Source organism: Solenopsis invicta, chromosome 2, assembly GCF_016802725.1.
Source record: "Solenopsis invicta isolate M01_SB chromosome 2, UNIL_Sinv_3.0, whole genome shotgun sequence".
Lineage (NCBI taxonomy): Eukaryota > Metazoa > Arthropoda > Insecta > Hymenoptera > Formicidae > Solenopsis > Solenopsis invicta.
Window position 1 is genome coordinate 25,797,213 of NC_052665.1, and position 23,796 is coordinate 25,821,008.

A 23,796-nucleotide genomic window follows, 5' to 3' on the forward strand; every position below is an offset into this window, starting at 1 on the left:
ATTATTAAACCATTTGTTTATAATTATTATACACGTCGAAAGTGCTTAATTATGATATGCTAGTGTCACTATCAATAGTTCTGGGTTTGTACGAGCATTGTTAGGACGTGATTATTTGTCATTCTCATTCATTTGCTTATTTGTTTGAATGGCGCGCGTATTATATGCCAGAGCTCATGGGAGACATTCAGTGCGCAACAGCGGCGCTAGTAACCGGGGAAGGACGTATGTGCGCGCCACCGCCTAGTTATGTAGTAATTTCTGTATCTAACGAACGTCAAGAGCACTCACAGACTTAATAAAGACACACACGAATTCAAGAATTTGCAATCTCTTTTGGCCTTAACAAGCATGAAATCATAGTTCTTAGGCCCCAGTATCACATACATCACAGTTCTATCAAAAACAATAACTTTATTATAAATAAATAGTATAGTTATTGTTTTTTTTTTATAGAACTGTAATGTAATATTCGGGACTAATAACTATGATTTTATGCTCGTACAAATCCAGAATTATTGTGACGATAGCATATCACATTTAAGCACTTTGGACGTGTATAATAATTATAAATAAATAGTTTAATTATTGTTTTTTGATAGGACTGTAATGTATATAATACTAGGGAGTGAGAACTATGATTTCATGCTCGTTCGAACCTAAAACTATAAATAGAGAGACTAGTATATCACATTTAAGCACTCTGGATGTGTATAATAATTATAAACAAACGGTTTAATAATTGTTTCTGGATAGAACTGTAGTGTATATGATACTAGGGAGTAAGAATTATGATTTCATGCTCGTTCAAACCCAGAACTATCAATAGTGACGCCAGCATATCACATTTAAGCACTTTGGTCTTGTATAATAATTATAAATAAATAGTTAAGTTATTGTTTTTTTATAATACTGTTATTAACCCTTAAACACATCGATCCTGTAAAATACGGAAATACATTTTCGGCTGTGGAAGATTTTTTCAACTTTGAGAAGCTATAACTTTGATTACAAAAAATATTTTTCTACAATTTTTTTTTAAATAAAAGTTCAGAATCTCAAGAATGTAATTGCACAATCGGCATTGCCAAAATATAATTTAATGTAAAAATATAAAATAAAAACCATTAAGCAAAAATGAGAAATTGGTCAAAAATCCACTTTTCCTTCAAAAAATCATATCTTCACAACAAAAAACTTTTAAGGACTTTCAAATACGGCGTTTTAAGGCTAAAGAGTCACACTTTCAAAATAAAATTTGACAAAATCATTCCTTTTAAAGAATATAATTATGTAACATGGAGAATATGAGATTTTTGGGCATCTAAAAATCAACTTAAAAAAAAACCTATGTTTGCAACAAAAAACTTTTAAGGACTTTATAAAACGGCGTTTTAAAGCTAAAGATTCATACTTTCAAAAAAATTATATCATTGTCAATTCTATTAAAAAAATGTACTTATGTAAGAAGGCAAATATGAGATATTTTTGATTAAATCGTGTCTGATATTGAAAATTGATGTGTTTCATGATATATTTCAGAAAAACTTCCTCTTCTACAGCATTTTATAATATTCTAACTTTAGACAGAGTATATGCGAGTAACATACGCAAACCGACCTGTAATTCGAACGTATTTTGTCCAGCTTTTTTATGTAAAATATTCACAAAAAAGTTTCACTTACACACTATATGGGTCGCATTGACCCTAACAAAACTTTGCTGCCGTGCGGTTAGATCCTAGTTGATAAAAAAAATTTGTAACGAACCGCCTTCCGACCCCCCCCCTCGTCCCCGACCGCCTAACCGCCCGGCCGAACATCCGCCTGACGGCAATTATCGCGCATAGCGCCTAATAAAATAACCGAGAACGGAGCAAACAAGCGATCGCTCCCGCGCTCGCATCTCCGCGCGCACGCGCTCTCGTTTCCGCGTCGTCCGCAGCCACGCTCTACGCGCGTGGCCCAAAACGAAAGACCCAAGATCGAGTGGCGGGAATGCTGCCGCCGGACCGCTCCTCAGTAACACGTCGCACATCCCCTCGCCTCGATTCTCGGGTATACAAGGCGACGTTCGCCGGAGGCGAAGACCTTGTCCGCTTCTGGCCGGTCCGCCGAATAGAAGCTTCCCCAGGTTGCTACCGAGATCGAGCGCCTCGGTCTCTGCTAAGACACTTGGCTCGCAACCGACTCCGCTTCCGACTCCGATTCCGCTTCCCGACTCGCCGCAACGGGCTCAAGTGAAACTTGGGCCCTGTCAAGCCATTTGACAAAGAACGATCCTTTCCGCCTCCTGAGACCGACGCTACCTCGCGTAAGGGGGTACGATGCTCTGTGCCTCTACCAAGCGCACTTGGCGTGGAGTAGTGTCCTCCGGCGATCGCTGTAGCGGTCTTAATCGCCTCGCGACGGGCCGCGTGAAAAATCGACTCTGACCACACGGATCCGTGTATGTGTACGCGCCCCGCCTTACCGCACCACGAACCGCGTCTCGCGACAGTTTCGGCCACAATAGCAAGGCCGCCTGGTTTTCAGGAAAATAACACAACGACGTTCCGCGAACCGTGTCTCGCGTAGCAGGTGCTTTGTGTATATAAACTTATAAATAGCTTCTCGTATTTTCGTCCGCGAAGTTCATTCGTCCAGTCCGTCCGCGCGTTTTAGTTATTAGTTTAAGTTACGCGATAGACTTCCGTCCGACCGCGTCTCTGTATTTTCCGTAACCACACCGCTGGAAATATTGCGTACCACCGATTGTATGTGTACGAGACGTATGCTAGTCTCGCCGCGTCTCTTCTGTTCTCAATAAACGCTTTTTATTTTGCACCAACCCGAAGTCTAATTCCCTCAGGCGACCTTTCGCGCCCGTTCCCGCACCGCCCATGCGCGAAGTACGGTCGTTACAAATTAATCAACCATATTAATCGAAAGAAAAAATTTCTAACTTTTTTTACGTCTTGGTCCAAACCTTTTATCTCATTTCGTCTTCACACAGCAAGCGTTCAAAACTTCATATGGGGTCTCTCAAACCCACTTACATGTTTAAGGGTTAAAGTGATATTAGGGACTGAAAACTATGTTTTTATTCTTCTACAAAACCAAAACTGTCAATAGGGAGGCTAGCATATCACATTTAACCACTCTGTACGTATATGATAATTATATTAAATTAATAACTTATTGTTAGTTATTGTTTTTGATAGAACTGTAATGTATGTAATATTAGGGACTGAGAACTGTCAATAGTGACGCAAGCACGTTACATTCCAGCGTGTGAAATGCATTTAATGATGATAAAAAATTTTTTTTTTTATTGTTTTCATGGCTACAACTATTGATATAATAGATAGAAATGGTAGAACTCTGTGATGATGCACCTCGTAACAAGCATCGTCCCGGCGAACATTAGCTGGAAAGACCGCCGGGCCATAACCGGGGTACCTCGAGTACCCATTTTTAAGACTCAAAACACCGAAATACCGCGGCAAGCACCGCCAGAAGAGACGCGCCGAGCCATCGCATGCGCTAAGTCGGCGCGCACGCGCACTCGAAAGACACGCGGTCTTCCCTACCCCGATGACTCCGCCGCGGAGCGCCGAAAAGATAATGGAGGCGAGCGGAGTCGCTCAGTATAAATAGGGCCGTCACGTCTAGAAACGACGACTCCGTCGCCAACCAGCTTTCCGAAAACGATCCGCTGCGTCTGTGACACTCCGCTCCGGAAGTCGGAAAACCGGTCGAAAAGTGCTTGGCCGCGGCGAGAGAGTACTCTGCCTCCGACACCGATCCTTCCTAAGCCTACAGTCGTCCGACAGCCGACACCCGCTCAGAATCAGGAGTCCTGGTCAACGAGCCGGTCCCCTGCTGCCCGGAGGCTACCCTCCTCACTTTGCGACACCCACAAAAATTGCGACCGCCGTGTTCGGGGTCCCGGGTCAAGTTACTTGACAGGGTGCCGCGCGTCCCACCCGCCTGCGACGATCTCGTCGCGACCGCCAAACCGCGCGGGAATTCGGCCCGCCCGCAATAACAGCGACACGACGGCTAGCCCGCGGACCGTACCGCAAGACCGGACCACGCCTACCGCGTCACGAAATACGGCACGCCGCCCGGCCGTAGACCGCGCCCGCGCAAAACCGCGCCGGTATACCATTGTACGATCTAGCGCATCGACACCTGTATATACACATATATATATGTTACTGTGTACATATTGTCCGTCCCATTAGCCAAATATACAGGGTGTATGATAATGGTTGTCCCCACGTTTTACCGTAGAAGTTGACTTACCGACTTGCACTTGTAGTTCACTAAACGCTCCTTAGATGGCAGATGCTTTGGCACAATGTGGCGACTGGTTAGTTCTCCCCTCTATCCGCCTAGTGAGTTAGAGTCTAGGGAAGCCAGGCACGTTCGTTGCCTGCTTGCGCCGTCGCTCACTTGTCTGAGTTAGATGTGGTTACACACTCTTTCTCGTCAGCTCTCGTTGATCCTTCGCGTTAAATAGTGTTAAGTTGCGTCATTATGTATTTCGGTTCTCATTAATAAACTTGTTTTGTTGTTTAACAATCAGCGTACTCATTAAGCGAATGCCCTAACGAACATTAAAATTATTGTGACTAGTCTCCACAATTGGTGACCCCGACGTGATGTCAGCGTTCGCGTAATGCGTGATCGAGAACATTCTCGCGAAGTCCGTTGCGTGCCTTCCGCACAGAGGCGGGGAACACACGACGGCTTTTCGTCTGTTTCAGATTAAATTGCAGCCTGTGCATGATGGCAACAAATAATTAGTGGTCCGGTTAAGACTTTTGGTCCATTTTTCAAGACCACGTGCCAGCCGGCATAACCATTTATGCAGCGGCACGCCATTGGGCGAGGCCATCAGAGACGATTCTCTATTTGACGAGGCCGGTACCGTCATAGTGTTTCTACAAACGTCCTGTGCAACGGATTTTCTTCTCTAAGGTCGTTCCCGACTTATCGACTAGCCTCATTCCGTCCAGCAGCTCATCGTGGCTTACTACAGCCCATCGCAGTTCATTGCAGTCATAGCTTGTCGCGGACGGCGAGATCTTCAAGATCTTCCTTAGCAACAGACGTCCCGCGCCATTTGGCAAGATCGTAAGAGACGACGCGCCATTGGCTGAGGCCATGTCCGCTACTTCGATGCAGAGGCAGCTCGTCCATCGGAAAATCGTCCCCAGCGAGGATGTTTCCTTCATCGGCGAGCCTCATCCGGTCCAGCGACTTATCGTGGACCTTTGCAGACAACCAGACCTTCGTACTATAACGTACTGTCTCATTTTTCATATCAGGCGTGCGACAGCGCGTCTTCTGTAGCCGGCATTTCAAATCAACCCCCGCGCGAAGTGATCGCATTGCAACGTCACTACATCGTTACATTCTTAGTGCGCGTATTAAATGCAAGACATTGCGTATGCTTTCCGCAATGCTTCCGGTCATATTGCTTTCGCCGCCCTTCGCTATTCTCATAACGTTCTTGTGATCTTACATTCTTTTTATGCGCTCGTGACGAACTAACCGCCGCGTGAAAATAGCGCCTAGCAACGTCTCTATCATTTACGTTTGTACCTAACCAGCGTTATCAACGCAATTTCGTGCATGTTTTATGATAATGCTCCCTGTCATATCCGATGTTTCCGCGTAATATATTATTGCGTTCATTGTGTTGTGCCATCGTAGTATTCTTTTGCCAATTCGCGTTTGGCGTCACATTCATTCTCGGCGTCCTAACCGCCATTTCTGTCGCCATGTCTGATCCGCCGCGAGTGGAAACATATCGCGTTCCCGAAATTCCACCATTTTGGAAGAGCGAGCCGGAAGCATGGTTTTTACAAGTCAAAGCATCCTTGCGCGTGGCAGGAATTACTGTAGATCGGACGAAAGCGGATTATTTATTAACCGGTGTTAGCACCAAAGTTGTTGCACATATCGTCGATTTGTTAAAGGCGGACCCGTCGCCCGACAATTTATTTGAGCGCCTCAAAGAGCGTATCCTCTCGGTATATGCAATGTCGTCCGAATCTTGTTTGCGCAGCCTCCTTAAAGGCCAAATACTTGGTGATCAGAAACTGTCACATCTTCTGAATCACATGAAAAACCTTAATAATGGACAGTGCAGTCCAGCAGTTCTCAAATCTTTATTCATTGAACAATTGCCTGATTCTCATAAGGCAATTTTAGCCGCGATTAATGAGCCAGACTTGCAAAAGCTTGCGGAAATCGTTGATAGAATTTCAGAAACTAGTAGTCCTAGTACGTCAATAGCACCATTGGTCGCTTCCGTTAATGATTAACGGAAAACACCACATCTTCGTCCGGCGTGGAAAAACAATTAAAGCTGATAACGAAACAGCTCGCGGCCCTTAATAAAAAAGTTTTCAAGTCGCGGCGTAACCGATCTTCGTCTCGAGGTCGTTCTCCCGCGCGTGCGTAAGACGCAAAAAAGTCAGGCCTTTGTTTTATTCATAAGAAATACGGTGCGAAAGCGACATCCTGTCGCAAGCCATGTACGTGGCAAGATAAACCGGAAAAGCCGGAAAACTAAAGCCCTCTCCTTGCATGGAGACAGTCACAGAAGACGGGGCAAACGAAAACCGTCTCAACGTTTACGATCGCGTTACAGGTCGTCAATTTCTTATTGACACAGGCGCGGAAATATCGCTTTTTCCTGCGTCGCTTTCCGATAGAAAAAACCCGTCGGATCTTAAACTGTTTGCGGCTAATAATTCCTTTATAAACACTTACGGCAAACGTCGCCTTACGTTAAATCTTGGTCTTCGACGACCCATCACATGGAATTTTTGCATCGCCGCGGTACCTCATGCGATCATCGGTGCAGATTGTCTTAAACATTATCAACTCTTGGTAGATTTACACAAGTGCCGACTTATTGATACAAGCACCAAGCTCTTTTCTACAGGCAAAATATGTTCCGTACCAGTTACTAGAATCTCTACAGTTAACCGTGACTCTGCTTACGCAAGCATCCTTCTGGAATTTCCGGAAATTACGGGAGTTAGTCAATTAGTTCCTTCCGGAATTCGCGATGTGGAACATCACATTCTGACTACTGATCCTCCCGTCGCAGAACGTCCTCGACGTTTGGCGTCAGATAAACTGGCAACGGCAAAAGCGGAATTCAAGCGCCTTGTGGAGCTAGGCATTTATAGGCCTTCCAATAGCCCTTGGGTTTCACCAATTCATTTAGTTTGTAAAAAAACGGGGAATGGCGCATTTGTGGCGATTATCGCAGATTAAATTCTATAACCGTGCCCGATAAATATCCGATCCTCTACCTCCATGATTTCTCCGCAAATCTAGCAGGTAAAACGGTCTTTTCGGTCCTTGACCTTTATAAAGCATACCACTAAATACCGGTGGCTAAAGAAGAGGTGCCTAAGATGGCCGTCATTACCCCATTCGGGTTATTCGAATTTGTCTTCATGACATTTGGCTTGCGTAACGCAGCCCAGTCTTTCCAGCGTTACATTAATCGCGCTCTAAAGACTTAGATTTCGTTTACGTGTATATCGATGATATTCTTATTGCTTCTTCATCCGAGGAAGAGCATAAGAATCATCTTTGCACGGTGTTTCAAAGGTTAAAAGAATACGGGTTATTTTTAAATTTTTCTAAATGTATTCTAGGCGCGCATCAAGTAACTTTCTCAGGACACACGGTTAGCCACGATGGCATTAAGCCGATATCTAAGTAGCCGCCATTCAAAACCTACCGAAACCACGTACCATAGTCAAACTTCGGCGATTTTTAGGTGCGTTAAATTTTTATAGACGTAGCTTACCTCAAGCAGCGCACGTCCAAGCTCCACTTCACGTTTACCTTAAGGATTCGCGTAAGAATGATAAACGCGAGATAACATGGACTCCTGATGCTGAAAATGCGTTCGTTTCAATTAAATCACAACTGGCTAACGCAGCTTTCCTAGCGCATTCGTCCGCTAATTTCGAGACTCGATTAGTGACCAACGCCTCAGTGAGCGACTTCGCGATGGGGGCGGTCTTCGAGCAAAAATGTAACAATACGTGGAAACCTTTATCTTTTTTTACGGCAAAAGGAGGATGACGAGCTTAAAAATTTATTAGCGTCTGATACGTCTTTCCTCAAACTAAAGAAATTTATCTGGGGTGATCCTAACACAGAGCTCTACTGCGAACTGTCCGGAGATTCCATTCGTCCGTATATTCCAGAATCTCTTAAAAGACAAGTTTTTGAACTCTTCCACAATCTTGCGACAACCATTCGAATGCTAAGGTCACAGACCACATTATACGTCAGCGATACATCTGGCCTAACCTACATCGTGACGTCACTAAGTGGGCACATAAATGCATAGACTGTTAAAAGTCTAAAATTTCGCATCATGTCAAACAAATTCCTGCTCCTTTCGTCGCTCCCGACGGACGCTTTGAGCATGTTCATTTAGATATTATTGGTCCTTTACCTCTGGTTAATGGCTATAGATATTGTCTTACTCTTATAGATAGATTTTTTCGTTCGCCCAAAGCTATTCCAATTAGCGATATCACGGCCGATACAATTGCCAAAACTTTTTATGATCATTGGATCGTTCGGTTCAGTTCTTCAAAAATTCTAACTACCGACCAAGGAGCTCAATTTGAGTCTCAGCTTTTCACAGCGTTATTATCTTTTATTGGTTGCAAACGCATTCGTACGACCTCACACCACCCGCAATCGAATGGTATAATCGAGCGGTGGCATCGCTCTTTGAAAGCAGCGTTAATGTGTCATAATTCGGAAAATTGGGTTAACACTCTTCCAACCATTCTTCTTGGTCTGCGAACTCACATTTAATTAGATACTCAGGCTTCTCCAGCCGAATTTTTATACGGCACCACGCTTAGAGTGCCCGGAGAATTTTTCCTCCAGGAAGATTTTACTCCAGATCCTCAGATCTTTATCAACGATTTTAGGGAATATATGCGTCAGGTCAAACCAGTTCCCGTAACTTATCATTATAAAAGATGCCCTTTCTTCTTTAAAGAACTGAGCTCTTGCTCTCACGTTTTTCTCCGCCACGATGCGGTTTAGACACCTTTGGAACGGCATATTTCGAAACGGAAAATGAAACCGAGACGTACGGTCGCATTCTTTGCGCGCCTTGCTTAAATCGCGAGATGGCGCCACCTCCCCGAAATTATCTTATCGCGAAATCGATAAATCATTCAATAAATCACCGCGGTGCTAAGGATATCCGGGAAGGGAGCGCTCGCGATTCCCGTTTTCTGCGCGGATATAGCGACGCGAGTTGTTCGTTTCCGGCTTCGTCTTCCTTCTTTTTCTTCGAGCTGTCTGAACAACACCACGCATCTTGGCCGTGCGCAAGTATCCGATCACTCGTCGGTCCTCTAAAATCGTAATCGCAAAGCAGTGCTTACGCGAGTAATTGTTTAGTGTCCTATTCCATTGAAAGTGCGATTTTGCGAGTGAAGGAGAAGCCGGAGCAAACTGTGCTCCGAACCAACTCGCGTCCGCCGTCGTTCGAAGGCGTTACACGTCGACAGCGTGATCACGCAGCAACGCGGCGGCGAACGCGCTCGAGCCGCTGTCGCTCTAAGGGTGATTTTACATGGAGCGCGGAAACGCGGAAATAACTAGATCCGCGTTTCTGCTATTCTGTCGTTTCTTCCCGCGTGTTTGAGCGGAAAAGCGGAATCAGTGTGTGCACGTGCAAAATAAAAATTCGAGTTTCTAAAATGGACAGCCCTGTAAGTATAATTTAAATAATTGTTAATAATAAATATAATAGCTTTATTATTTTGACAGAAAAATCTGTGTAATGTCTACACTTCTTTCGATATAGATATAATTAACGTGTAAAACCTAACCTAAAATTTTAGATTTTGTTTATGAATCAAGTACGTTTCTTTTTGTAAAAAGAATTGCTTACTTTATGTAAAATATAATAATTATAAACAATTGTAAAATCAAAATTTAATATTATATAATTACAGATACGTAAGCTTAAAAATCATTACAATATTAAAAGGGCTAATGAGCCGTGCAAGATCGTTATGCTAATAATAATTATACAAATTCACGTCAATTTACGTAAAGTTTGCATGATTACACGTTCGACATACGTTTTCGATCTCAAAATTGATCATCTTCAGTAATAAAATAATAAAAATTATAATAAAGTCGAACAGCACAAATATTTAAATTAATAATCCATTAGCGATTGGTACTCTATGTCTGAATTAATAAAATGATTGTATTTTTGTTCACAGGCAACAAAATGTGATTATTGCGAAGACGTTCTGCAAGTGTCGTCGAGTGGAACAATTTTAGATCACAACTGTTTCTCTGCATACAGAGAAAATATAGACATGATAAATGTCGATACAAATTCCGTGGCTACTATAAGTATGTTCTCTTGAATAATCATACTTACATAAAAGGCTATTATATTTATTTATTTATACTTGTAGAGTAGTTCTTGAGAATTAAGTTTTATTCGTCATAAATTTTATTTGTTAAATTTCTGATAAACATTTTGGCCATTATGTCATCACCAAGGCATTGTGCTAACAACATTTCAGCGACATAATGGCTAAAATATTTACCAGATTTGTCCATTATCAATATAAATAGCTGAGTAGGCAGATCCAGATGATATTTTTTTACATTTGATGCTTTGTGCACACTTTTTAAATGAGACATAATAACTTTGCAAAATGATATAATTAGTCAAATGTATTATTATTATTAATCACAAGTACATAATAATATGTAATTTTAACAATGTATATTTTGTACATGAGGTTGTAGGACTTGTATATTACTGATCTATCAGAACGATCAGTTAAATTATTTCGCGCTAATTTAAGTTATTGTTTATTTATTTTAAAGGACCAAGACATTCGGAAAGAGCTGTACAGTCTACCGCAGAATCTACACTCATACAAGATGAGCTACTTATTGAGTTGATTCGAATACGAAAGGCTTTATGGGACCATTCTATTCCGGTCAAAGAAAGAACCAAATTGAAAAAGGATAGTTTATGGCAAGAGATTGCAAACGTATTTGATGGTATGATCATTCTTTAATTATTTATAAAAAATATATTATTGGCCTGTAAAAATAAACAAAGGATTCTGTGTACAATCATAGGATCCTTGTCTATGGAAGCTGCAAAACAAAGATGGAAACATCTTCGAGATTCATATATGAAAGGGGAGCGGAATCCGGTCATCCAATAAAAAGTTCTTTTGCTTATTACGAGCAAATGAGGTTTCTCGATGATACGGAAAAGGCAACACCGTAAGTATTTATACGTTTTATAAGTTTTTTATTTGAGATTTTAAATTGTGTGCAATTGGATTTAATAATTTGTAAAACTGTTTTGGTTTCAGAAGCGTCAGCTCTATCCAATCCCTTTTGCAATCAAATTCATCCAACACTGACATGGATGGTATGCAAGTGGACATGACTGCAGACAACTTTACCGATGATAATTCCATACTGGATGATTCTGCATCCATCATTCATTTATTATCATAATCATTAAGAAGATCGTCCTGTTCGTCACAAGGCTCAAAAAAGCAGAAAATCGATAAAAGTAAGAAGCAACTTTCTCTTGGTTTTGTTTTTTTAGGTATTCATCATATATTATTAATTACAGATGTGCAAAGGCAAGCTGATATCGAAAATAAATTTTTGAGTATGCTAGACAAAACATCGAAACAGAAACATGATGTAACTGACAGTTTTTTGGATCAACTTGGCGATATTCTACGCAGACTGCCATACATACGACGCAGAAACTTGCAAAGAAGACTCACGGATATGGCTATAAAAAATGAGGATGCCGTGTTGCTGGAGAGGCAGAACGTGCAATAGAAACGTCTTTTTTTATATAAATTTTTTATTTGATATATTTTATAGTATTATATTAAAAAGACTGATATTATAAGAGTGATATTATAGAAGTATATTATAAAATATTGTGTTACAAAAAATAAAATAGATTTTTTCATTCAATTTGTTACATTGTTGTGCAAAGTTCTACACTATTAAATTTTAGGAGAATATCGTTAAACAAACTACGTACAAATATATCGTAAAAAATTTTTTCCAATTATAATATACAAGATTTTAATTACAATTACAACGCGTTAAATTGAAAGTACATAATGTTTAAAAGTTGTTAGTTAAAACTTTTTCTCACTGCCACGGTAAAGGATTGATATGCTCGAAATAATGAGCCAAGTTGTCTTGAATTTTTACTGCTGCAGATTTTCGCGAAGAGTTTCTATTATTTACAACTATAAGCCCATTACTTGTAACCAGAAAATTGCGTTCCTCTTCTTGTATAATACAGCACCTTCTTTCTGCAAGTAGTAAGTCCAGTTCTTTATTTATAATAAAATTATTTAAGATAACCGTTGCCTGTACAGCTTTCATGGCAGTAGATATGCCTGCAATAATAGATTGACGATATATTCTCCATCTTGCAACCATAATTCCGAAAGTACATTCAACTGTTCTTCTTGCTCGACTTAGACGATAGTTAAAAATTTTTTTGCTCATATTTAACTGTCGACTTCAAGGGTATGGTCGCATCATATATATGCTCAGAGGAAAGGCCTCATCTCCCACTAAAACGTATGGAAAATCAAAATCTATACTATTTAGACGTGTAGCTGGAGGAACATGAAGAGTATTCGTCGCAAGTAAATGCGGCAATCCGCTGTTTTCAAAAACACCTCCGTCGCTTTGCCTTCCTTCAGCTCCAATATCGACAGTGAAGCGGTTCTTAGCATCACTTACAGCAAGCAAGTTTATGCTAAAATTTCCTTTATAATTGTGGTAGCTCGAACCACTACGAGGAAGTGCCTGCAATTGAAAATCATTATTGTGATAAACACATTCCAAACTTTACTCCAAATATATTCATTCCAAATATACATTATTGTATTATAAATATGTAATATATTGAATCTGAATTAACATTAATAAATTCATAATATCCATACCTGAATTATGACATGCTTCCCATCGATAGCGCCTATGCAGTTTGGAAATTGGCATATTGTCTCAAAGTCTCTTGCAATCGTACTCCAATTTTCTTCAGTTGGATCAATTATAACTTTATCTTTTAGGGAGATCCAAATTGCTTCACAAGTTTCCGGAATAATTTGGGATAGCGTACATTGGGCAATGCGATAAGCATATGATATCGATGTCATGCTGTCACCAGATGCTAACCATCGTACAGTCACTTCTAATCTTGTTCTGGCTGGTATTGAATTTCGAACAACATTTTGTTTCTCGATCAGTGGTCCAACAATATTCAATAACTCGTTAAAGATTGTTGGTGACATTTGAAAGTAGTTGAAATATTTTTATGAATTTGTTAATCGCATTTCCACAAGTAAATTATCGCTGTCACCTTGCAGAATTCTTCTCTCAGCAAAAATAGATCGTACTCATATACTACGGTCCTTTCTTGTTTTTTGTAATTTTTTGTAACGCAAGTACAAATAAAACGTGTAAATAACTTTTTCTTAGTTATCTCTGCATATCTTATCGGTTCATCCCTTGCTTGCATGAGATATTTCATAATAATCATCAACATGATGTTTGGATCCATATTATATACACTATTAAAACATAAAAATAATTGGAGTATGTAGAAATATACTTTCTTCTTCAATCGGCTTCGGATAAAATATTACAGCCGTTGGAGCCGCATTGACAAGATTATAGTGTTCGTTCCGCAAATTTTTCCTCCTTGTATTACATGGAGCACGATTTGCGCGGAAAAGCGGAACGGAATAGTAAAAACTAGACATTTGTACTTGTTTTTTAAAATAATATTCACTTAATTCATTACAATTTTTAATAATATACTTACCTTTTCAGCTTATTTATTGAATACAATCATTTGAATTAATTAACACCGTTAAAAATTAATAATTTATAATTCCCCGTTCCGCTTTTCCGCTCAAAATATGCTTCATGTAATACAAGGCATCCAAAACAGACGGAACAGAACGCGCGGAAATGCGGGAATCTTAGTAAATCTAATTATTTTTGTCTCTCGCGTTTCTGCGTTTCCGCGCTCCATGTAAAATCACCCTAAAGATTCTTCGTTTGGCGAGAATCGAACAATAGTGACTTTTATAAACACGTTCTTCGCGATCGCACGCGTGGTGAGAATTTGTGCATAAGATCTCCGGTGACGAGATCTCTCGGCGCGCACCATTGCGATCTACGGTGGCGAAATTTCTTTGGTCACGCCATTACCACGTGGCGCGGAACTGTATCGCATTAAAAGCTTATACCACTTTGGTGATTATTCCGTGTACCTGTGATAATATATGAATATATTTGACTATTTGACACGCGTGAGTTCTCCGAACAATTCTTTCCCCTATCTCAATCTCCTGCGCGCCGTAATCGTTGCGATCCTTATCATCTCGTACGAGACGAATACCAGCCCCTACTCTGTTCGTCTCCTTTATCCGTTATCCCGCCATTAAAAAAAAAAAACGAAGTGCCGCGATCTACGATCGAGTGCGCACAACGGCTGTATTCAGGTCCTTTCAAGGTTATCCAACGGAATACCGACAAGGTTTATACGATTGAAATTAATAATCGACCCGTAAGCGTCTCGGTGGAACGGTTAAAACTCGCACACTTCTTATTAGATAACGTTAGCAAAACTCCTTCCGCGAATTCCCCTTCAACTTCAACTCACCTAACGATCGTTCCCCTGCGGTAGAACGTCAACCGAGTTCAATTAAGACTTATCCCGCGCAGAAAAAACGCGTGCGATTTAATTTAACTAAATAGTTATATAACTCTTTTTATTTTATATCCTTGATATACAGCGTTTCTCCAAAACCTTTTTGTAATTAATCGTTAAGTCTAACATTAGTTTTAACTGTATTAGTTTGTAAGCCTCGTACTACAACTATATTGTAATCTTTTAGTTAGCGTTAAAACTCATACTTTTATGTATTACTCTTCCTTCGTTAACACTCGCGGGGGAGTATGTGGCGACTGGGGTTGGTTCCCCCTCTATCCGCTTAGTGAGTTAGAGTCTAGGGAAGCCAGGCACGTTCGTTACCTGCTTGCGCCGTCGCCCACTTGTCTGAGTTAGATGTGATTACACACTCTTTCTCGTCAGCTCTCGTTGAGCCTTCGCGTCTTCGCGTTAAGTAGTGTTAAGTTGCGTCATTATGTATTTCGGTTCTCATTAATAAACTTGTGTTGTTATTTAACAATCAGCGTACTCATTAAGCAAATGCCTTAACGAACATTAAAATTATTGTGGCTAGTCTCCACAACAGGACCAAGTTACACGTACATACAGGCACCTGGTAAAACTTTTTCTCATTGTTTTTCGTATCATTTTTCAGAACATGTGTATAATTTTTTATAAAACGTTATAAAATCTAAAAAGTCAAAAAAGTATTTTTTTTAAATTGTGAAATGGGAAATCTTAGAATATTTCAGAATTCACATGTATGAAAAGTTCTAAGAAAAGATGTACAATTTTAAATATTTCTAATTAAAAATATTTTTGAAAAATGTTCCGATTCGTATAAAAATTACGAGAAAAACTTTAACCAGGGATGTTTTCGGTAAAAGTATGATAAAATATAAAAAATTTTTATAATTATGGAATTGTTTTGAGAAGTTATAAATTTTTTAATAGTAATCATAAATGTAAAAGTGCATTCGTGAAAAAATTTAAAATTTTATGTAGAAAAAGTGATAAGGAACGACGGATTTCTCAGAACTTTTTTAATTATTATATTAGTACGCCAAGAAAGACGATAACTCTTGTTTTATATTCGCTTCGATAAAAAAACGGACCTACAATACGATGACTTATTATTCCAGCTCAAACATTTAGGTTTTGGGGATATTGAATGTGACAATCTCTCATCCAATGGAGATTATTGTCAGCTCAGTATCTTAAATTTTCACGATTGACAGATCCGTTCTACTCAAAGGTGGCTTCGTCAGAAAAACAAGTATAACTGTCTGGAGATGATTTCGACAGAAAAATTGAGCTTTGTGTGGAACTGATGAGGCGATATGATGGAAACCTAAATGTTTGGGCTGGAGTAATAGGTCATCGTATTGTAGGTCCGTTTTTTTATCGAAGCGAATATAAAACAAGAGTTATCGTCCTTCTTGGCGTACTCGTATAATTAAAAAAGTTCTGAGAAATCCGTCGTTCCTTATCACTTTTTCTACAAAAAATTTTTAATTTTTTCACGAATGCACCATTACATTTTTGATTACTATTAAAAATGCATTTAACTAACACAGAGAGAATTACTATTCTTATGATGCGGGGGTATGGTGATAAAATGAGATCTCACCAAGACGTCGCGAATCTGTTTAATGACACATATCCTAACCGCGATCCAATTTCTAAAGTTACTGTCTATCGGACAGTTTCGCGATTCAAAAGAACGGGTTCAGTTGCAGATGAAAGAAGGTCTAGGAGACCTAAAACAGCAACTAATGATGATGTAGCATTAGAAGTTCTACAAAGTGTTATCGAAAATCATCATAAGCTCCCTTCGAAAATAGCTCAGATATGCAATATAAGTCGAAGAACGGTCGTGAGAATTTTGAAAAAACATGATTAACACCCGTATAAAATGAGACTCGTTCAGGAACTGTCTGAAAATGATTTCGACAGAAAAATTGAGTTTTGTGAGAAAATAATGAGGCGATATGATGAAAACCATCAATTTTTTAATTGGATTTGTTTTTCCGACGAAGCCACCTTTGAGTCGAACGGATCTGTTAATCGTCAAAATTTAAGATATTGGGCTGACAATGATGAGAGATTGTCACACTCAACATCCCCAAAAACTAAATGTTTGGGCTGGAATAATAGGTCATCGTATTATAGGTCCGTTTTTTATCGAAGGGAATATAAATGCGCACAATCACGTGCACTTACTAAGAACCGAAGTCGTGCCATGTATTTAAAACATTACAGGAAATGCTTTTGAAAATGTTTGGTTCCAGCAGGATGGGGCCCCAGGTCATTTTGCCATAATGACTCGTAACTTTCTAAATGAAACCTTTCCCAATAAATGGATTGGTAGAAGAGGTCAAATAGAGTGGCCACTTAGATCACCAGATCTAACCCCACTCGACTACTTTTATTGGGAATATTTGAAGAGCAAAGTATACAAAACAAAACCGGCAACCATTAATAAATTACGAGCAAGAATATTAGACGTTTCAAATTCAATTGGACAGGACATGCTAGAAAATACTATATACTGCAAAGTATCTACATCCCATTGGCATACTGTCAAGCAGTAAACGGACAACAATTTGAACAGCTAATTCATTAATTGTTTAATTACGTTTAACATGCACGCACACACACACACACACACGCGCGCGCGCGCGCACACGCGCACACGCACACACGCGCACACGCGCACACACACACACACACACACACACACACACCAGAGGTGTAAATCCGACCGTGCAACCTCCACGCGGTACACCTTGGGTAATGCTAATACCGTAACTTTCAACCCTCACAACTTGGAAAATACTCAACAAAAATAAACTTTCTTGTACTGTTTTGGAAAGGTCTCGAGGTAAGCTACAAGAATATAAATTGAAAAATGGGGATTTCCATTTAAGAAATTAAAGTTGACCTTCACGGTGCCCTTCAAGGTTACATGGAGGTCATTTCAATGTAACCATGTAATAGACCACTTAATATACTAAAACTTTTGTATTGAACATTTTCTTCCATAATCATTATTTTCCAAGATATTTGACCGTTACGGAACTTTTGCCCATCACTGTATAATATGTCAATCAGAATGATCCTATTATAAATTCTAAAAGTTGTTCAGATTATCTAATATTTCTTAACACTTTTCCCAAATAATATGAAATAATAAATTTCATAGTTTCTCAGAATAATCGCATGTGAAATTATGTGAAATTCTTTAGATTTTCTAATATTTCCTTACACTTTTTTTACATCAAAAAATAAAAAAATTTATAACTTCTCAAAACAATTCCATAATATTCAATAATTTTTTATATTTTATCATATTTTTTCCGAAAACATCGCTGGTTAAAGTTTTTCTCATAATTTTTATACAAATTGGAACAATACTTACAATTAGAAATACTTGAAAGTCTACATCTTTTCTTAGAACTTTTTATAAAAATGAATTCTGAAATATTCTGAGATTTCTCATTTCACAATTTAAAAAAAATACTTTTTTAACTGTTTAGATCTTATAACGTTTTATAAAAAATTATACCCATGTTCTGAAAAATGATACAAAAGAAATCTGAGAAAAAGTTTCACCGGGGGCTGTATGTATTTTAATGTTCGTTAGGGCGTTCGCTTAATGAGTACGCTGTTTGTTAAACAACAACACATTAATGAGAACTGAAATACATAATGACGCAACTTAACACTACTTAACGCGAAGACGCAAAGGTTCAACGAGAGCTGACGAGAGTGTGTGTAACCACGACTAACTCAGACAAGTGAGCAACGGCGCAAACAGGCAACGAACCTGGCCTGGCTTCCCTAGACTCTAACTCACTAGGCGGATAGAGGGGGAACTAACCAGTTGCCACATTGTGCCAAAGCATCTGCCATCTAAGGAGCGTTTAGTGAACTACAAGTACAAGTCGGTAAGTCAACTCCTACGGTAAAATGTGGGGACAACCATTATCATACACCCTGTATGTCAATGAGTTCAAACCGTATTTCGCGTATAGTGTCTTAACCGCATCGCCGGCCTTCCTTCCTCCCGTGTTGAACCATTTTCGCGGTCTAGTACCGAGAACCCGACAAGCTGATCCGTGCGCGGAAAGTCGGTAAATTACAACTCTTTGAATATTCGTAGTTTATGGTTCATACATTCAAAATTTGATGAGATGCTGGAAGGTGTAACGACAAGTTAGCATCTCATTTTTTTAAATATTTTTTTTGCCTAATTCGATAGAACTATTGCTAAAAATTATCCAGAACTGTAAAACTGTAGTGGATGTAAGCAGAACTATCCTTGTTTCATGGTGTGCCAAAATATGATATGCTAACTTCACACACGTGAGTGAATCATTTAAAATAGGACGTCCTTTATATTATGGTAAAATATATCATTATACATATTTTATACAAAGTGATTTAGAACGACCCATGTGTCCTTGTAAAGACATGTTCTTGAATAAATTCTGACACGATTTTTCCTGTACAAAAATTTTGTCCGACGCTTACTTTTTGAATAATAAGAGGATAAAGTTAGTGAATCACGGACCGTATACACATTGTAGACAAAGGCGGCGCAAATCACCGTCCGACGCAGGCGTTTACCCGTGTCGAACGGTGAGTTGCGCCGCCTTTGTCTACAATGTGTACACGGTCCGTGATTCACTAACTTTATCCTCTTATTATTCAAAAAGTAAGCGTCGGACAAAATTTTCATACAGGAAAAATTGTCTCAGAATTTATTCAAGAACACGTCTTTACAGGGACACATGGATCGTTCTGAATCATCCTGTATATCGTTATTTATAATTATGCTTATTGTATACATAAGTATATATAAAAATTTTTTCCCGGGGTTGGTTAGGCGTTGCAGCAACCTAATGTCTCAATCCGCCATTTTGATACTTTCAGAACACCTGAACACTTAAAGAGTTTATTCATCTTTCTTGAGAAGCGTGCGGTAAGAAAAGCGACTCCTCTATTTTTGTATAGAAAAGTATAAGATAGAAAGAATCATTACCAACCTAACATATTTGAAATTGAGTTTATAATAAGAACATATTTTATAAAAAATATTTGACTTTTCAAGTATATAATAATTATTTTTTTGTCTTAAAACACTCAACAATAACTGTTTGCATGATTATGTAATATATCACTTGTAATTTAGAATATAAAATTATGGTGATATATAGCAACATCGCCATTTCTGAACAGTTGGTCGCATTGAACTTTGACGTTACATCGTAACATAATTGCTGCTGGTTAAAAATTTTAATTGACTTATGTTATATAATGATATCAATGCCTAGACGATGGAAAAAGGAAAAAAATAAAGTAAAAATAAAAAATATATTAAATGTCATAAGAGAAATCGATAGAAAGAGTGAGAGAGAGGGGGAAAGAGGACAAACATACTGACAGATACATAAATAGATCCAGAATAGATTAAGTATGACAATTGATTGGACATCGCACGTGTTAGGTAAAACAAAGTGACGGTGTCATATCTCAAATCATTAAAATCCAATACTTTTGATAAAGGACAGCAATAATTAATAAGTTGAACGAACTTACCTAAGTGCAGTTCGACTGTAATTATGCTGTCTCGTCCGGATGGATAACTCATGTAGTGCGCTCCCCTGCGCAAGCATTAACAGGCGATTTTAAAAGATTGAGAAAGCGCGCGCGTGTCGCGCCACCGCCGCGCGCTCGGGTCCCCGCCGCGCGTGTGCTTCATATTTTTAAAGCTACAAATCTGAAAGAGGGGTTGGGAGGGGAGGGAGTTATCCATCCGGACGAGACAGCATAATTACAGTCGAACTTCACTTAGGTAAGTTCGTTCAACTTATTAATTATGCAACGTCTCGTCCGGATGGATAACTCATGTAGATATTTAAAGCCTCAGATTTGTCTAGTTAAGGTTTAATGATATAGAAAGAGTGTGTTATAACTTGAACTTCTTTAGACTTACAATATTTTTAATAAAAATTCTTATGTAGGATTAAGAATAGATGCTTGAAAGGCCGGTTCGCTAATTATCGGGCGCTTATAGAAGCGCGCAAAGACTTCGGAGGAACTGCTCCAGCCAGCAGTCCTACGGATTTCCTGTAAGCTAATGCCTTTGCTGGCCGCTCGAGAGGTCGAAGCATGGCGAGTTGAGTAGGCCGAGAAAATGGAAGTATCTATGCCCGCAGCTGCTAGTTCGGTCTTAATCCACTGACCCAGGGACTGAGAAGTGACTGGTTTATGCGGTGGACGAGTAGAGATAAAAAGAGAATCTACTTCTCCCCGTCTGAGACTCTGCGTGCGGACCAGATAAGATTTAACTATGGAAAAAAGGCATAGCTCCGGTTTGTCCAGAAAGGGTTTAAAAACAAGCAAGGGTTGATATTTTCCGACTCCGGAAGTTTTGATCCTTGCTGGGATTTTAATAACCAAAGAATCCGCAAAGGAAATATTCGAAGTTTGTATTGCCGCCAATGTCTGCAACCTTTGAGCAGTTGTGAGTGCGAGCAAGGTTGCAAGCTTTCTTGAGAGTAATTCCAGTGAGAGATTGTCGTGGGGATATAGAGAGGCCAAGCGGGTAACTACCGGGGCCGTATCCCAGATAAAGTCGTAGCGTGGACGTTGCGGCTTTAGTGCCGCAATCCCCTTGAAGAATCTCCTTACAAGCGGGTGAGAACCTATCTCGTTCACCGAAATTAAGGAAACGGCCAAACGAACCGTATTTAGGCTGGAGTAGGATCGACTACTGGCAGCTGATATTGATAAGAATTCTAGGACTGCCGAAGGCGATGGACAGAAGCAGTCAATTTAATTTTGCTTGCAATAAAGCAACCAAAGTTTAATCGGCCTGGAGTATTGAGTCTTCGTGGCTTGCGTGATGGACGCAAGTGTTACCTCCATTGCCGATGTCGGTGTACCTTTGGCTATGAAGGCCTGGCGGATAATCTCGCAGCTGCCAGGGTAATCCTGTCCCAAGCCGGATGAATCTCCCTGAAAGGAGATGTTAACATATTAATGTTCGGCTCGAGATAGACTGGTTGATCGATAATAAGACGGATAAACAGTGGGAACCAAGGTTGAGCGGGCCACTAGGGAACCACTATGACTCCTTCCGCTCTGTCCGTAATGATCTTTCGAAGAACTCGCAGAATTAAAGCGAAAGGGGGAAATGCAAAGAAGCGAAACTCACTCCAATTTAGTGAGAATGCATCCACTGTAAAAGCTAGCGGGTCTGGAAACCAGGACACAAATCGTGGGCATTTCGCATTTATTGATGAAGCGAATAAATCGATGTCGAAAGGACCTAGAGAGGACTCGATCTTATCGAAAGAATCTCGGCTCAAGGACCATTCCGTCTCTTCTGAGACAACGCGTGATTCCGCATCTGCTTCAAAATTCTGGGCCGATGGAATATACGAGGCATAAATATATAGATTGCGCTCTGCGCACCATTCCCAAATTTTGCGAGCAAGCTCTGATTGATGGGGAAACTTAATTGACCCCATTCGATTTATGTATGAAAGAGCGGTGGAGTTATCTAGTCTTATTAGAAGATTACAATTTCTTAGGTGAGATGCGAAACATCTCAAAGCGTGAAAGACGGCAAGGAGTTCTAAGAAATTGATGTGATTTTGTCTGTCCTCTGCAGACTAAAACCCATGGGTGCGAGATTCACCCGAAACGGCTCCCCAGCCCGTTAGGGAGGCGTCTGTAAAAATTTCTAAGCTGAAGTGACCTGAGCGAATGAAGTTACACTGGGAAAAGTCTTCGAAGATTGCTTGCCACCACCATAGATCTTCTTTAATTGATTCCGGCAGGACCATACGGGCCTCAAAATTTTCCTCTGCAGCTGCGAGGGCTAAAAATTTTGCTCTCTCCAATCTCTTGGTATGTAGAATTCCATATTGCACCGCTGGACAGACTGAAATCAGAGATCCAATGTAGCTAGCAAAACGTCGAATCCTGTAAGAGTTAATATTTAAAAAATAAAGAGTTAATTGTAAAAGATTATTTCTTTTGTCCAACGGTATAGAAATGAAGAGCTGCTCTGAATTGAATATGAGGCCTAAAAACCGACAGGATTTCGATGGAGAAAGAACACTTTTCTGTTTGTTAATTAAAAATCCCAAAGAAGCTGATCCCAAAAGATCTATGGTTGCAGAAATATTTCGTATACATGCCGCGTGAGACGGTGCAAGAAGAAGAAAGTCGTCCAGATAGACGACTGACAGGAAGCCCTTCTCTCTCAAGGATGATATTACAGGCTTTAAAATTTTTGTAAAAATATAAGGAGCCGAAGCGAGGCCAAAAGGCAGAACCCTGAATTGGAAAAGCTGACTTTGAAATTTAAATCGGAGAAATTTCCTATGCTCCGGACAGACCGGTACAAGATGGCCGGTAGGCATCCTGCAGATCGACCGAGGCGAGGAAGTCACCTGGAGAAAGAAGACGAATGACTGTCTTTCAATTCTCCATTTTGAAATGTGGAGCAATAATAAATTTATTCAAGCCCTTTAAATTAAGGATAAACCTCCACCCCCCGGAAGGTTTCCTGACTACAAAAAAGGATGACAGAAATTGGCCTTCACAGCCTGATACTGGCTCTATCGCACCTTTGCTACAGAGCCTAGCGATTTCCTGACGACATATTGAGACTTCTGTCTCTGAAAGGTGGATTGACGGCTCGGATGCCTGGAGAGGGGATGGTGCCTAAAAGGCAGCTTGTAATCGCAGATTCCTTGCAAGATTACTGGATCGGTCGTAATTTCCATCCATTTTGAAATGAAAGAGCTTAGTCTGCCAGCAATGTTTACCTGGCTGTCAACTAACGCCTCCTCGACCTCGATCTCTGATAGACCGACGATCGGCGACTGCTGCTCGACGCCCCTGTTCTCCTTGTCGCCGACGGTTTCGTTTTCGAAGCAGGGGCTCGGGAGTTTCCCGACGTGGATGGAGCCGTTTGTGCCGGTAATTTAATCGGTT

The 23,796-nt window shown here is 40.0% G+C and overlaps 1 protein-coding gene across 4 annotated transcripts in view; it reads right to left on the reverse strand.

Moving 5' to 3' along the window:
• Positions 1 to 23,796, reverse strand: part of LOC105201122 (phospholipase DDHD1) — a 164,789-nt gene that overhangs the window by 12,054 nt on the left and 128,939 nt on the right. The window contains exons 10-11 of one of the 4 annotated variants that reach the window (XR_005574190.1): positions 13,043 to 13,669; positions 10,537 to 12,902 (exon numbers count right to left, since the gene is read on the reverse strand). The exons of the other annotated variants lie outside the window; for them this stretch is intronic. The gene's annotated coding sequence lies outside the window, so the exon portion shown is untranslated. Of the gene's footprint in view, positions 1 to 10,536; positions 12,903 to 13,042; positions 13,670 to 23,796 lie in introns of those variants that run through there. 4 annotated transcript variants of the gene reach the window in all.